This window comes from Heloderma suspectum, chromosome 2 (genome assembly GCF_057233095.1).
Source record: "Heloderma suspectum isolate Gila_16-S chromosome 2, 16-S_ref, whole genome shotgun sequence".
NCBI lineage: Eukaryota > Metazoa > Chordata > Lepidosauria > Squamata > Helodermatidae > Heloderma > Heloderma suspectum.
Window position 1 is genome coordinate 210,236,848 of NC_139459.1, and position 15,550 is coordinate 210,252,397.

Genomic DNA, 15,550 nt, shown 5'->3' on the forward strand with positions numbered 1-15,550 from the left:
CTTTACTCACAGTAGACAAAAATTGTGTGTGTGTGGTGGAACATACCAGTTGCCACTGTCATGGAACAGATGGGTCCTTCCTTGACAGACAGACCCCAGTTCTTAGCATCGGGTTACCAAGTTCCCAAGCAGCAGAACTGCAGGCCAAGCCTCAGCAAAAGCATTCCTGGGGGGGAAGCAGTGGGAGGAAAGGGTCTGCATTGCTTGCCTCCAGAGGAACAGGTGGCTTGTGTCAGGCTGTTGTAGCCAAAGTCTGAAAACAGAGACCTGGAAAGGAATGCAGGGCATGAGAGGGATTGATGAGAGGACAGGAGCCAGCTATTCAGTTGTGCTGGAAATAGCATTGTAGGGTTTTTTGGCCAGCCTTGGGCTTCCTGCATGCCACTTGTACCCCCTGCCCATCTGTTTCTATTCCACCCCCCCCCCTGCTCAACATTGTGAGCTGCTTCTCCTTCCTTTCTAGGAGGTGGAGGTGTGTGTGCTCCAGCCAGCCCCTAGCAAAGGTGATGGGACGGAGAGCCATGTAGCAGGGCAAGTTCAAAAGAGGCTAAGGCACACCTCTCCCCTCCCAGGCCATCATGGGGACTGACTCCAGTTCTTTCTTTCCCAGCGCATCTGCTGAAGCTGTTGGGACTGCAGCTGAACTAGTCAAATGACCACAGGTGGCGCTCTCTGAGAGCTGCTGAGGCACTGTGGAAGCCGCATGGGTACTTCTGAAAGAGTGGGGAGATAGATGGGAAAGCTGGACAGGGAGCATTAACATTTGGATTAGCACGGATGCGTGCATACATGGATGAGTGACTATCTGTGTGCATGCATGGTTCTGTACATGAATGCATGGATCGAAGACTGTGTTAATGCCTGTATTATGTATGGGCATGGCAGTGGGAAAGGAATCTCTAAACAAGCTGGTAAAAAAGGAGAACCAAAACGCACCTCCACGGGCCTTAGTGTTACCCTGGAATTTTGACTAGGACCAACTCCAGCACCTGAATTGCCCAACCAAGTGTAACCTCTTTATTCCAAGAAATGCTAGATGATCTCTCTTCGACATCTGAGAGGAGTATTTCCTCTGCTATTGGGTCATTCCTTTACCATGAAAATGCAGAAACCCATAAGTACAGGAATGTCTTAGCGTTAAGTGAGATGCGGCGCACCAAAATAATTTCTTAATACCAAACTGGCACCAAACTTTTTTTTTTTTTTTAAGAGGCACAGTCAGGGCAATGTGAGAGCTGGAACATTTTCATTTCTCCTTGAGTGACATAAGGATTTCCTGAGAAGACTGCAGAGTCTCCCAAGCAACGTAGCCATGGTTAGAAGATAAATATATCTTGGGGCTTTTGCTGTTCCTCTCGGGTAAGTTTACACAGAGAGGGTAGGTGCTCCTATAAGAAATCAATAGCTCATTCCGTTGATACAAACACAACCAGGCACTGGGACAAAACAAGCAAAGCCTGGTTGCCTAACTTGTAGGAGGAAAATGCTCCCAACCACATTCCTCCGGCAGCTGCGAGAACCAAACAGGTGACATCCGAATCCACTCCCTAAGCATCTGAGAGGCAATGCGGTCTTCCTGACAAAGCAGGATGAATGGTGCCCTTGGACTGCCCTTGACAGCCATAGTAAAGCTGCATCATAAAAGGTTCTCATTTGCTTTAAAACTGGAGTGCTAAAAGAATCAAGGATGTTGTACCCAGCTCTGCCAAGGTATACAGGGGCAAGCACCACCACACTCTTATGATCCCCAATGCCAGAAGCAGATAAACACTAGTTCCTGATTAAACTCGGCCGATGCCGTTTGCAGGCAATCCTGAAAGATGAGGGACCTGTCGAAGAGTAAAGGCGCTGGGACCAAAGCAAGGCACATGCCGGACTTCGGCACATCCCCAGAAGTGACGTAGGTGGATGCTGCTGATGGTCTGGATTACTGAAGCAGGAGGATGAGACCAATTAGCCAACGAGGCAGCTGATGAAGCCCTATGCCTGCCCATTAGTCTCCAGTGATGGAAGGGAAGGCTATACCAGGGCAGTAAGCAGGCTCCATGGGGGCACCACTTAATTGCTAGCTCACGGAAACCTGCTAAGTAATAAACCACCTCCCTGCTTAGAGGCCTTTGCAGACAGACTGCTGGCAGGAGCAAAGCAGGCACACTGATGTCATCAGTCATTCTGCCTAGTAAAGCAGGCTCCAGCTGAAAACCCCTTCCCCACCACACTTCCCTTCTGCTACCAAAAGTACCAGTTCTATGCGCCAAGTGAAGGCTTGCTTGCACAGCAATGAGAGAGCCCACTGTCTTCCTTCAGTGTTACACTTGCCTACATAATCGGGAGTAAATCCAAGGCTGAAGCACGACACTCCTGGGCAGTCCAGGTCTCTTTGCATTCCTATGTTACCATCTTACAATCAGCTATCCAGAGCCAAAGCCTCCACTCAGGTTTGAATACACAACTGAGAAATATATCTAAGAGTTTTATTTTTACATGATCAGCATTCCTGGATTGCTGTTGAGAAAACAACTCCCAAGTTAACAATCATCTAGGCTACAGGTTGGTTTTGGTTACAGAACCCGAAACTACTGATCTAAAGATACCATATCAGATGGAGTAGGACAAGGGTCCTCAACCTTTCTGGACCAGTGTGCAGATCTGGAATGTTGAGGGGGGGTTGTGGGCACTGTCACAGAACAGCTGCTATGGTGGGTGCGGCCAGTCACAAAGCACCCATTTCCCAGAATGAAAACCAGCGAGGCTAAAAGAAAAATAACTTGCTCAACAAACTAAGTACAATACTGAGGTGAGATCTGAGCTCCAAAAATACAAAACCACTCTTTTAAACCCACAGTTTTCTGCTCCAGCACCCATTTCACAGAACACAAACCAACGTGGCTCAGAGACAAGTAACTTGGCCAAGTAACTGACTACAAGGCAGAAGTGGAGTCTGAATCCCAAATCCAAATGACGCATTTGCCTTCACAAAGGAAAGCAAAACACCCATTTCACAGAAGGCAGACTGGTGATTCTCAGAGAAACACGTGCATGAGGGGGCGCGTGCACACTCACCCACAGGGCTTCCACACACTAGGTAACAGAAGCCCATTTACCACTTTTTCTTCTTTTGCTAGAGAAGGTACAGCATATACACTTCCACTCTTCAGGTTGGTGTGGTAACACTTGTTTATCAGAACTGGAGGTAGCAAACGATTTACAGAAAAGACCTAAAGTGATATGGGTACTGCTATGGCTGGGTCAGGCTCAACTCTAGTGCCAATTATAGGGCAAACAGGCAAAACGGTTAAGCACAGTTGTTATCAGTCCAGCAAGAGGACAGTTCAAAGCAGGAGAAGTCAGCAAACAGATAACAGTCAAGACCACAACAATAACAGTCAAGAACGAGAATTTCAAGAGAAAAGTCTCAGGCATGGCCAAGGTCAAAACATGGGTAAGCAGCCCAACACAAGCACAGTCCCCCATAGAGGATCAGTTACAAAGCAAGGTCAGGGAAGCCAAGGTTTACGGCACTACAACTAGTAGAAAGATGTTATTCCAGCAGGCAGCAGCTCTAGACTGAAGGCTTATATGCTGGAGCTTCCAGAGCCCCACCCAGGACTCAGCTGCATCACATTAGAGGCTTGTGTAAGAAGTCTTCCTCGTGAGGCAGGCCCTACTCATGAGGAGTCCTTCACTCATGAAGAACCTCCTTCAGTAAGCAGGCACTCTGCTGTCTTAGCCTGGATATTAAAATGCCAGCATTCTTGGAGGCTAGGTGGTGGCTCAGCATCCCCCTTTGCCTCAGAAGTTGAACTCTCTGCTGCTCAAGGAGGCAGATCTGAAGGTCTCACCCCAGAGTACCCAGGATTGTCTTGGGTAGTGCTGGGGACTTCTGAGGAGACCTGTTCCCTGGGAATATCTGGCTCCAAAAGTTCAAGCTCTTCCCCTGAGGACAATTCCTCCACTGGAGGCATGACACTCAGGACCATGACAATGTTAGCTTTTGATTATTACCCTAGATAAGCAACCAGGAGGTAATTATCAATACAGAGCTGGCTCTAACCACAGAATTTTGACTGAGGTTTCCAAAAGAAGACAAGTATCTAAGCTAAAGTCTTCATCATTAGTCTTCAACTGGTAGATTGGAACTCACCACTAGTGCGTCACAGCCTGATCTAAGCTGGGTGCACTTGCAGCACAACTACCATGGTAAAAAAATAAACAACAAATTAGGAAGTGCCCCCACTTCATGCATGTGTGGGTTAAAGGTGGGTCCAGGGTCTGAAAAGGTTTTAAGCTACTGCTCTAGAGCCAGATGTTGCACCTCTGAACCAAACGGGATGTTCCTTGGGGAAGTGAAGCTGAGTATAGACCAACTATTGGGTGGGGGGACTGATATTCATAGAAAGAATGAGCTTGTCCCACAAGGGACTGCACCACAAGGTGTGACACTTATTGTGCCCTACTTCTTGATTTCTTTCCACACACACAGAATCTTGCATCCTATTCAAGAGGTGTGATTAGTCCTGACAAAACAGTGCCACACTACTCCTCTTCCTGACCAGCGTCTTGTCCCACCCTTCATCATTGGTACATCATTTTTAAAAACAGTGAATTCACCCCATTACCACTAGACTCCCTAAGTCCTATGCTGACCTGCAGTGTATGCAGGGAAGGGAAGGGGGAGATTGTGATCATACCAACTAGCACCATACCCTGGTGTGCCCACTGTCCATGTACAGATAAGAATGACTACACAGGCGACTAAGTACACAGATGCCTAAAATACGATGTTCATAAATATTTTAGGCCTCTATGCAGCTGCTTTTTTGGAAATGCGGGCATCAGGGTGCTCAGAGGATGTAGCGAGTAAGAGAGATCATAACCTGTCCATACACTGAATGTTTGCCTAAGGCTCTTGCTCACTTCATCCGACAATGTATCTTAATAGAGGTTTAAGTATGGTTACCTAATGAGTATGGCTCATGGTTCCCCCCACCCCATTTTTGTTTTCTAACAAACAATAAAACTGATCAAGGGTTGCACGGGTACAAATGCACAAATCTGCAATTTGTTAAGAAAAGAATGGAAACAAATCCCAAACCTACAATTCTAGGAGGAAATGTGCATGTACCAGAAACATGGGAGCAAAAATTATTCTGGGGTAGTGGTTGATAAAATGAAGTGAAACTGCTTGTCCAGACACAGCCTTAATCTAAACCAGTAGGCAGCCTGGTGCCCTCCAGATGTTTTGTATTACAACTCTGTGACCATTGGCCATGCTGGCTGAGGCTTATGGGTGTTGTAATCCAAAACTCCAGTATCAGAAGCAGTCTGCTGGGGAACACAAGTGGGAGGGCGCTATTGCACTCCTGTCCTACTTGTGGGTTTTCCATGGGCAGCACGTTGGCCACTGTGTGAACAGAATGCTGGACTAGATGGATTTGGTCTGATCCAGCAGGGCTCTTCTTATGTTCACAAGATGGTGTATCCCTTCAGGGACTTAATGAGGAATTTGGAGTTCCTTTCACTTCTCTAACAGCGATGTAGTTTTCAGACATTCCCTTTCTTCTCCAACATAGTCCAGTCCAGATATGAGAGTCCTTGAGCTAATTGATGTATCTCAGGAACACCTGAATAAACATCTCTAACAGACAGAATAAAAACTATAGCCTTCTGAACACATTTCTGAGTCGTCAGTGAATTTTAGTAGGAGACATTATTACAGAAATTTCTGCAGACTTTTTTAGACGTATGCACAGGCCTATTTGCAGTATGCAATAATTTTAACGTTTTGTTCTTCAATGGTGAAATTCTATGCTATATTAGTAATGTGTTGACTTGGATTACTTTAGAGCTCCCTGAAGAAAGCCTTAAAATAAAAATAAGCTGAAACGCGTTGGGCTTTTTTGCAAATAAAATCTCTGCTTTAGCATCTTGAAACATTTCTCTTTCTTCATGGGTACCAAAGGAGTTAGCCTTTATTACCAAGTCCTGCCAAAAGTTGCCTAAAGACATGAGGAAAGAGAAATATCTAACCAGATTTTTTAAATTGAGTTCCCACTTCAATCTGTTGTATGGAAGGGAGGAAAAATAATTAGTAGGCACATTTCGGTCAGAGAACAGACAGCTTGAATGGACAGGTTTCATCCATTGATGGTAGAAAAACCAGTGGGCCAAAACTGCAGCAGAGATGCATTCTTTTTTAAAAGCTATTCTGCTGCCATAAGCAATAAACAGGGCTACTCAAAGTACTTTCTCTTTCCTGCTGAAATACTTCCTTAGGTCAAAAGGTCAGTTCAGGACACACAGAACCTACAGGCCCAGGGTGGAAGCAAAGAGGCAGGCAGGAGATGTGAGTGAAGAATATTTAGTCTTTCTGATGGGCTGTGCTTATAAGGAATCCTTTGCTGGGGTGGGGGAGAGAGCTTCCCATGCTGAAGTTAACTGTAGCTTCTCTTCCTGCCTCCGTCACCCGCATTCGAAGTCTGAAATCTAAGAGGAAAGCAAGCGGTGAGGCCTGCTGCCTGGGCCTACAACTCTTCTCAGATCAGCACATCCTAGCACGCCGGGGCAATGCATGCAGCCCCGGCTCAGCGCACTACAGCTGAGCTGTGTTTGCCTGTAGGGCCACTTCAAGTCTCTGCTTTAACAGAGCAGGGAAGGCACCAGCAATGGTACAGACCAGCCATCGACTGCAGAGCACTAGGGCCAAGTATCAGGTTCTGGCTTCCTGCCCTTTGCCCTGTTATGTCACCAGCACAGGTCTTGCTGTATTCCGCCCTCACATGGATTTTGAGGGAGAGTACAAGACTAGAAGGGGAGCGCATGGCATGAAGCACAGCCACCACAGGGAAGGAGAGAGAGCACGCACCAGTTCAGCAGCTTGGGTTTTGTGGTTTGTTTCTGGTCATTAGCGCAATCACATCAAGACTGACAGCGGCATATTTATGGCTGTGCCGGCGCTGGCCATTTTTCACCCAAGATTGTGCAACTTGATAATGAGCTTGGAGGGCAGCTAATGAGGGTATGTGTGTGAGGCACATTCCAATGCCTCAGTGCCCCAATTCCCTGCCACATTGGCTGGGGAGCCATGCAGTAGGAAAGCGGCAACTAATCAGGAGGGATTATTTTCTTTCTGGTCCCGTGTTCCATCTGGGCAAACATGCCTATTAACAAACTTGGCTGGGCTTATCCAACCTTAATGGCAGGCTTTACTTCTTCCATTCCCAAACCCACTTATCTGAATAAAAGGCTGGCACTAGCACACAAGTATCCACTGGACTGAAAGGATCAGGGAGCATGTAAACACCTCCAGGCAGCATCTGGGAAAGCTTCTACGGTCACTGTAGGAGTCTATTGGGTTTTTATGTTGATAGTATAAAGGGGGCTCCACAGGTCACTGTTCCTTTGCATTAAAGGTTTTTGTCCAACCCAAATGAGGGGATCTCGGAATATGTAATTTTGCATTACCTACTGAGCAATCCCAAGAGGATAGGGAGGGAGAATTCTTTGAAACCACCAAATTCCAAGCTGTCATGCCTGAGCCAGACCTAAGCCAGGATGACTCATCCTCAGTGACGACCTCAACTTCTGAGGAATCTGTGGGACACCCCGACCCCGACTCCAGCACTACCCCAGACAACCCCAGCACCTCTAAAGAGGCTACACCAAGCCCATCAGCAGAGTAGGGCCTAGAGGAATATGTGGATGGGGCCCCTGGCTCACCTACAGCTGCTGCCTCACCTGTGGAGTCAGGGGGGGAGGTTGAACCACCTTCCAGCCCCAGGGAGTGAAGACATCAGAAGATGCAGGAAGATGCAGCCATCTACTGGTGCAGCACATGCCTCAAAGCTCAGAAAAGCCAGGCTCCTTGAAAGTAGGGGGCCTCCTCAGAAGAAAGGGCTCCTTGGAAATAGGAAGCATTGAAAGTTGGCTAATTGACTGCAGCTGGGCCTGGAAGACCTTTGTACATAAGCTTCCAGATGAGGGCTGTTGGTTGCTGGAACAATCCAGGTCCTTGAATTTTCTGTGCTACTGACCTCTGGATGCCAGTTAATACCTCACTCCTGGAACCCTGTCTGCCTTTAGATTGCTCTAATGTGTTTTACCTAAGCTTTTCCTAACAATTCTGCTGTTTGACTGTGCTTACCTCTGGACTCTCTTACCATGTTTGACCTCAGCTTCTCCTAGTGACCCTGTGTTTCTGGATTGCCTTGATACCTGACAGAACACTGTGACTCTCTGGGCCTTGGCCTGCCCCTGTCCTGTGGCATAGCTTCCTCTTGATCAGGGGCCAAGTCAAGACCAGGCTTATACAGGACACATGCTGACAGGGCAGAAAGGGGGAGGGGGTGCTGGAGGGAAAATAGCTATGCCAGCTCCAGGGCTAGTGTACTTCCCCCCACTTTATTCCAGGGTCATGTTGGGGCAATTGGAGGGCTTTGGATCTGGTGGATCCAAAGCCACTCTGGCCTGGTCCCTTTTGCTGGTGCCGCCATTGAAACACTGACAGCAGAGTGTCAATGGTGATGGAGGTTTTCACACCAGCAAGGAGGGGGCCTGTGAGGGCAGATCTTCCACTCTGGCCATGGACCTTCCTTCCATGGGTGGTGCACACTTTCCTCTGGCCCCTGGGATGCCTTCTCAGGGAACACAGAATTGCAGCCTTAGTTGTGGAGTACAGTCAGTGCTGCAGTAGGATCTGTACTTTCTGTTGCAGGAAAGGATATTGTAAAAATATGGGCAGCTTGTTTTAAAACCTTGGAAAACAAAGTGGGGATTAAAGGAGGGGGGAAATCCTTCAAAGGCTACAACATTATCCCCAAAGTATACCATTGGAAGCACTGTTTTTGGAAATGCTGGCTATCTGCAAGTTATTGGCCTTGTCAGTGCAAGAGCAGGGAAGACGTGCGAGCCTCCAATATACAATAGGTCAGACTGCATGCTCTCTACTGTTATTTCTGGCTCTACAATCTGTGAACAGTGTTTGCTGTGCCTAGTGTTATCATCAAGAATGTCACCTCCCACCCATCACTGTCTATATTTTAAAACAGGCCCCCTGCTGAACAATCTGGATTAAAGCCTGTTTTTGTTGCTCTAAAATCCATTGCAAATTGAAACTACTATGTAATTCAACAGATGTGGGGGAATAGAGATGGGCAGGAGGAAGTGGTGTAAAGCAAAGGCCACGCTAAGCTTTCTAGCTCCTTTTGGAACAAAAAGGCACTTCTTGCAGATGAGCATAGGTGTTGCTGCCAAAGATGAAAGGCACCCAGGAATTCTGACTCCTGCTCAAGCCCACTCTAAATGTAGAATGTTAATCTGATTTCAGACCACATGATTAATTCTGAATGCCACAAGACTTGATGGCTATTTGTCTTCTAAAAAGCCACTCTTGATTTATATAGGTGTGGACAAAAATGAAAGTTGGTTGAAAAGGATAATGAGAAGCCAAGCCCCTCACCCCATATGCACCAACCCCAGGAAACAGGAGACATTTGAAGAAACAACAATAAAATAAGTTGTTTGTTAAGATTCTACCATGAACCAAATTAGACAACACTGTTTTTTAGTATTGCTATAAGTGTTTGCACAACAAATTTGACCAGCTCTAGATCTCCAAGAGCTAGCTAGCCATATGAGCAGGCAAACTAGGTATCTGTTTGGATTTTGAGTTGTGTTGAGTGTAAAACGGATGGCTGCTGGTCACAGCTGCTCCCTCTCTGTCTCCCCTGACTGGTTTGGAGTTGTTGTTGTTCAGTCGTTCAGTCGTGTCCGGCTCTTCGTGACCCCATGGACCATAGCATGCCAGGCCTTCCTGTCCTGCGCTCTCTCCCAGAGCGTGCTCAAGTCAAAGTTGAAGTCAACTTTGAACTTTGAAGTCAAGTCAAAGTTTGGAGTACATATGTCCAAATTGTATCAAGCAGATATACTGGAAGTTGCTGGTCACATAGATTCAGAGAGGACTGCACACCTCTCCAGCATTTATCTTGGAAGTCAGCCTGAGCTCACATGTTCCAGTCCAGGAAAAAAGTTCACACTAAAATTTTACATGTTCCTGTGTGTACTTTCCCTAATGCACACATTCTTGTTTATGATTTTTGCCTAATATATCCATTTTTCCAAGCCACTTTCCTATTACAATGCATTTTAATGTTATTTTCATTAATACATCCATTCTGTGTGCACTTTCCCATAATATACATATTTTTGTATGCAGTTTTTGATTGAATAACTCCACTGCAATATTCAGAGGAGTGTGAATTTCAAAGGATAACTGAGTTTCGGTTCATGTATTGGTTAGAAACGCAAAATTATGAAAATTTGCATTACAATGTGAACTAAACAAATTTCTCCTCCATCCCTACTCTAGATTAAAGGAACGTTCATGTAGGGCTTCTTCCTTATTTGCAGAGCTCTGTCCACCAACTTGCCCCAGAACAGAAGACTTCTGGAGAAGCATCTTAGGAGCTGAGCAGTTCCAAATCTCAAGACCATGGAGCAGACAAGACACTTTTATCCAGAACATGCCCTACACACACGCACATAATCCCATCTAGCATTTTCTTCACTGAGCACAGAGATTCCAACTGTTAGAGAGTGCTGTGTTTTGATTTGAAGATGGCTTCAGCTTGCATGTCACACAAGACTGTAGTTTCAGTTGCAAGGGCTGGCAGGAGAGATTTCTTTCAACACCACCCCCACCCCCCGCTGATGAATATCAACCACTTCATTGCCTCTAGAATCAAGAGGACAACTTAGCCAGGTATGAAAGGAAAGATCTAAATTACAGCAAGACGAAGACCACATCCAGGCTCAATTCTCAGTGGTGCAAGTAACTCTCAGACTTTCAAGGATCTTCACGAGACACTAGATGAGAGATATTTTCAGCCTTTTAAAAAAATATTATAGTCATGAGAATAGTGCCTCTGGATAAACAGCTGAGAACACATTAATTGCTGTGTGGGCCATACACAGATCACACCTATTCTGTGAACCCATCGCCACTCCAGATAGCTCTGTTACTAATTTGAAACTGGTACACCTTCAATAACTTTATCCCAGTCCAGAATACAGTAGGGATGACTCTTCTCTGCAGCCACAACAGACTCATACCAAACTCCCATAGCTGGTCCTGAGATTCTGAAATGTAACATTTTCCCAATATGTGTAGCTAAATATCACCAAGTGGTATTTATTCTCTGGACTTCCAGAAGGAGGGGTCTTAGTGCTAACCATTAGGAGGCATTGTACAGCTATTTTGTCTTTTTCTCCTTAAAAGATTTTCTGTGGTAAAAGAAAAGATAGAAGCAGCAGGGGGAAAACAGGAGGGTTATGAGTGGATGTCTTCGTCTGGAAACCCCCCCCCCCAATTCTTTAAATGAGACAGGGTGGTAGTGTTATAAAAGCCTTGTCTGGAAGCACTCAACATCAGGAGTCCCCAACACACCACCTGTAGGGCCATCCAATGGCACCTAAGGTTTTTTTAATTGTCCCTGTACATGGATTTGTATATATCCATACTAATGAATACATAAGAAATGCCTATATACGAAACTACAACTTTCTAGCAATTATACATCGCCTTGCTATTTCTCTTCACCTAATCCCTTTCCTTGCTATTTCTCTCCCTTACCCATCTCTAGCCTTCTTTTCTCTCTCCCTTCTGAGCCCCTAGCCTTGTTCCTTCTCTCCCACTCACCCCTTTATCATGCTGTTTCTCTGCACACCCAGCCTGTAGGCTTGTTATTTCTCCCACCCCATCTCTTTACCTCACTGTTTATCCCCCCTTCCAGCTTCTAGCCTTGCTCTTTCTCATCCCGCTACCCCTTTGTCTTGCTATTCTCCCCTTCCCCCCAGTCTCTAGCCTTGCTATTCCTCTCTCTGCCCAGTTCTTTTGACTAGCCAGGCCACCATGGCAGCCATTGTGTGACTAGCCACACCCTCCATGGGAGCCATTTTGTAGTGGTGCACACAGCAGTTTCTCAAAGTTTCTCAAAAAGGTTGGTGACCCCTGCCCTGTGTTGTATATTGTGTTTGATGAACCCTGGTAGTTAATTACTGTTGCAGTGTCTGCCTACATGTACACTCTGTTGAGGAATTAACTCCACTGAAGGAATATGGCTAGTCCTATAACTACTGCCAAAAAATGTATGCATTGATGAAGCCTGGTCTGTCTTGTTCTGGACTGAGCTTTTGAAACTGCATGGAGATTCTTTTAGAGATGGAGAACGCCATCCAGCTGCACACACACTACAGCCATACTTTCTCCCTCCATTCCAAAGAACTATCTGCTAACTCCCTACAAAAAGCTAATATGACACTAAACTTGGGCATAAAGTGAAGGTTCACGCAGCGGACAATGCAGAATGAAAGATCTTGAGTAAAAGCAACTGTATCCAAGCTGCTTGAAGGAAGAGGCTTCCAGATGCCACACTTACTTTAGGGCGCAATCCTATCAAGATAGGTGGCCTCCTCCGAACTCGGAAGTGACCACCTATCCAAAGCAAGGCAGGAGAGGCATGGGGGGGGGGATCATTCCCTCCATGCCTCTCCTACCTTGCTATCTATTTCGGCTGTCTAGCCACAGGGGGCCGACTGGGAGAGGAGGTTGCGCGTACCACACATAGGATGTGTCGTACATGCAGCTCCACTCTCCCCGCCCCAGAACGCCCCCAGCCCTGCCCCTTCTCAGTTGCTCCGTGCTCCTCTTCCGAGCATGGAGGACAGGGCTTCTCCACGCTGCATTGGAGACAGCGCAGACATGTGGGGAGGTTGGTTTTCCGGGAACTGACCTTGAAGCACGGGCTTCAAGGTCAGTTCCCGGAAAAGAGCATATCCTATGGCCCTCTAGATAAAGTCTAGTGGCCGTAGGATTGCTCTCTTAATTGAGTAATCAAAAGCTGCTAAAGTTGCCCCTTCTTTGGGGCAATTTTCCAGTTGGGTCAACGATTCTTACAGCGACAGTGTATATTCCAGAATTCCCTCTCTGTTGCCTATCACCTCCTGCCAAAAAGGAAACAAGACTTCAAAGGAAGATGAAGGAGTTAAAATAAAACATATATAAACCATCAATTTCATTTGACCCCCAGTATGACACAGGCCAGAGAATGAATGCCAGACTTAGATTTTGTTCTTATCTGAAGCCTGATGACGTTGCCTCCAGCTGCACAACTCTGCTGTCAATGACATTTGTTTCCCCTCCAGCATTCATGCATTGTCCTTAAAAGTCCCCTGTCCAAATCCTGATGCTGCCTGACCCTGCTTAGCTTGAAAAGGATCTCTGCCTGAGGCAGAAATGCCTGCAAGCCACACAATTCCATTCCAAAAACATCCTGCATCCCCCACCCTTGCTAAATACAGCTCAGGAGGTCATTGATGGGGTTGCCATCACCCCGTTCCTGAACTGGTACAGTTATGAGCCACATTCTCAAAAGGAAGAGCAAATTTCTGTCTCTGCACGCTATTTAGTAGGGATGAGGGCAAAATTCATTTGGCTCACATTTTGATACGAACCAACCTAATTCAGAATTCCTAAACTAATACACAAACCGGAATGCGATTATCCTTCAGTTTTTGCACTTCTTCGAAGTTTGTGATGTTGCTTACCAATCAAAACATGCATACAATAGAGAAAATTGCAAACAAATACATATATGCATCTAATATAGGAGAGATGCATATAAAACTGCAAACTTTAGTAGAAATGCAAGCAATAATGTATGTGATTTTATTTCATTAGGCTTAGTTATTGTCAGTAAGAGCTTTGAGCTAAAATATGCTAGTATTTTGGCCCAAATCCTTTGGTCTTGCCCTACTTTGCCTTTGGCCATACCCACCACTGGACTGCAGCCCCTGAGAGTTTTTCTGAAATTGAATTCGGCGTCTGGGTGAAAGAGGTTGGACAACCCTGTCCTAATGAATGCATTTTTGTGTGCATTTCTCCTAAGGTATGTATTTTCATACACTTTTTTTCCTCCTGTGTGCATTAGGAGAAATGCATACAAAACTGCATCTATTGGAAGAAACACACACAAAAATGTGTGTGAACTTTCGTGCAGACATTTTACCAAACAATTCGCAAATTGAGGCATAAACAGGATGGAACAAACATGTGCTTCAAAAAGTCCGAAAATTGTACAGAGCCAGATTTGTCCATCCCTACTATTTCCAGTGCAAAGCACATGCAAGGGAGCACACTGGCATGCAACCTTTTCCTCCCCCCGCCCCCAGCTCCTATTTCAGTAGTACCTGAAATGTCATAGAGATGTCATAGAGGGTGGTTGTAGGACAGCTCCAGGCACTCTTGAATGAAACGGATTATCTAGATCCATTTCAATCGGGCTTCAGGCCTGGTTTTGGAACGGAAACTGCCTTGGTCGCCCTGTGGGATGACCTCTGCCGGGAGAGGGACAGGGGGAGTGCGACCCTGTTGATTCTCCTGGACCTCTCAGCGGCTTTCGATACCATCGACCATGGTATCCTTCTGGATAGGTTGTCTGGGTTGGGAGTTGGAGGCACTGCACTACAGTGGTTCCGCTCCTACTTGGATGGCCGATTCCAGAAGGTGGTGCTGGGGGATTATTGCTCTGTGCCATGGCAATTGTGCCATGGGGTTCCACAGGGCTCTATTCTATCCCCCATGCTGTTTAACATCTACATGAAACCGCTGGGGGAGGTTATCCGGAGGTGTGGGCTGAGGTGCCATCAATATGCGGATGACACCCAGCTCTACCTCTCTTTCTCATCAAAACCAGGTGAGGCAGTGGCTGTTCTGAACCAGTGCCTGGGCACGGTAATGGACTGGATGAGGGCCAATAAACTGAAACTCAATCCAGACAAGACGGAGGTACTGTTAGTGGGTGGTTCGTCTGCCCGGCTAGGTGATAATCAACCTGTTCTGGAGGGGGTTGCACTCCCCCTAAAGGATCAGGTTCGTAGTTTGGGGGTGCTCTTGGATCCAGAACTGTCACTTGAGGCACAGGTGAACTCAGTGGCACGGAGCACTTTTTATCAGCTTAGGCTGGTATACCAACTACGCCCTTATCTGGACAGAGATAGCCTAGCTACAGTTATCCATGCTCTGATAACTTCTCGTCTGGATTACTGCAATGCGTTATACGTGGGGCTGCCTTTGAAAACGGTCCGGAAACTTCAGCTGGTCCAAAATAGGGCAGCAAGATTGTTAACAGGGACTGGCCTGCGAGCTCATATTACGCCAGTACTTTTCCAGCTGCACTGGCTGCCGGTCCATTTCCGGGCCCGATTCAAAATGCTGGTGTTAACATTCAAAGCCCTTAACGGCTTGGGGCCAGGTTACCTGAAGGATCGCCTCCTCCCATATGTGCCTGCCCGGACCTTAAGATCATCATCAGCAGCCCTTCTCCGTGAGCCCCTGCCAAAGGAAGTGAGGCGGGTGGCTACTAGGAGGAGGGCTTTTTCTGTTGTGGTACCCCGGCTCTGGAATGAGCTCCCTAGTGAGGTTCGCCTGGTGCCTACATTGTACTCCTTTCGGCGCCAGGTGAAGACCTTTTTATTTTCCCAGGCATTTTAGCTT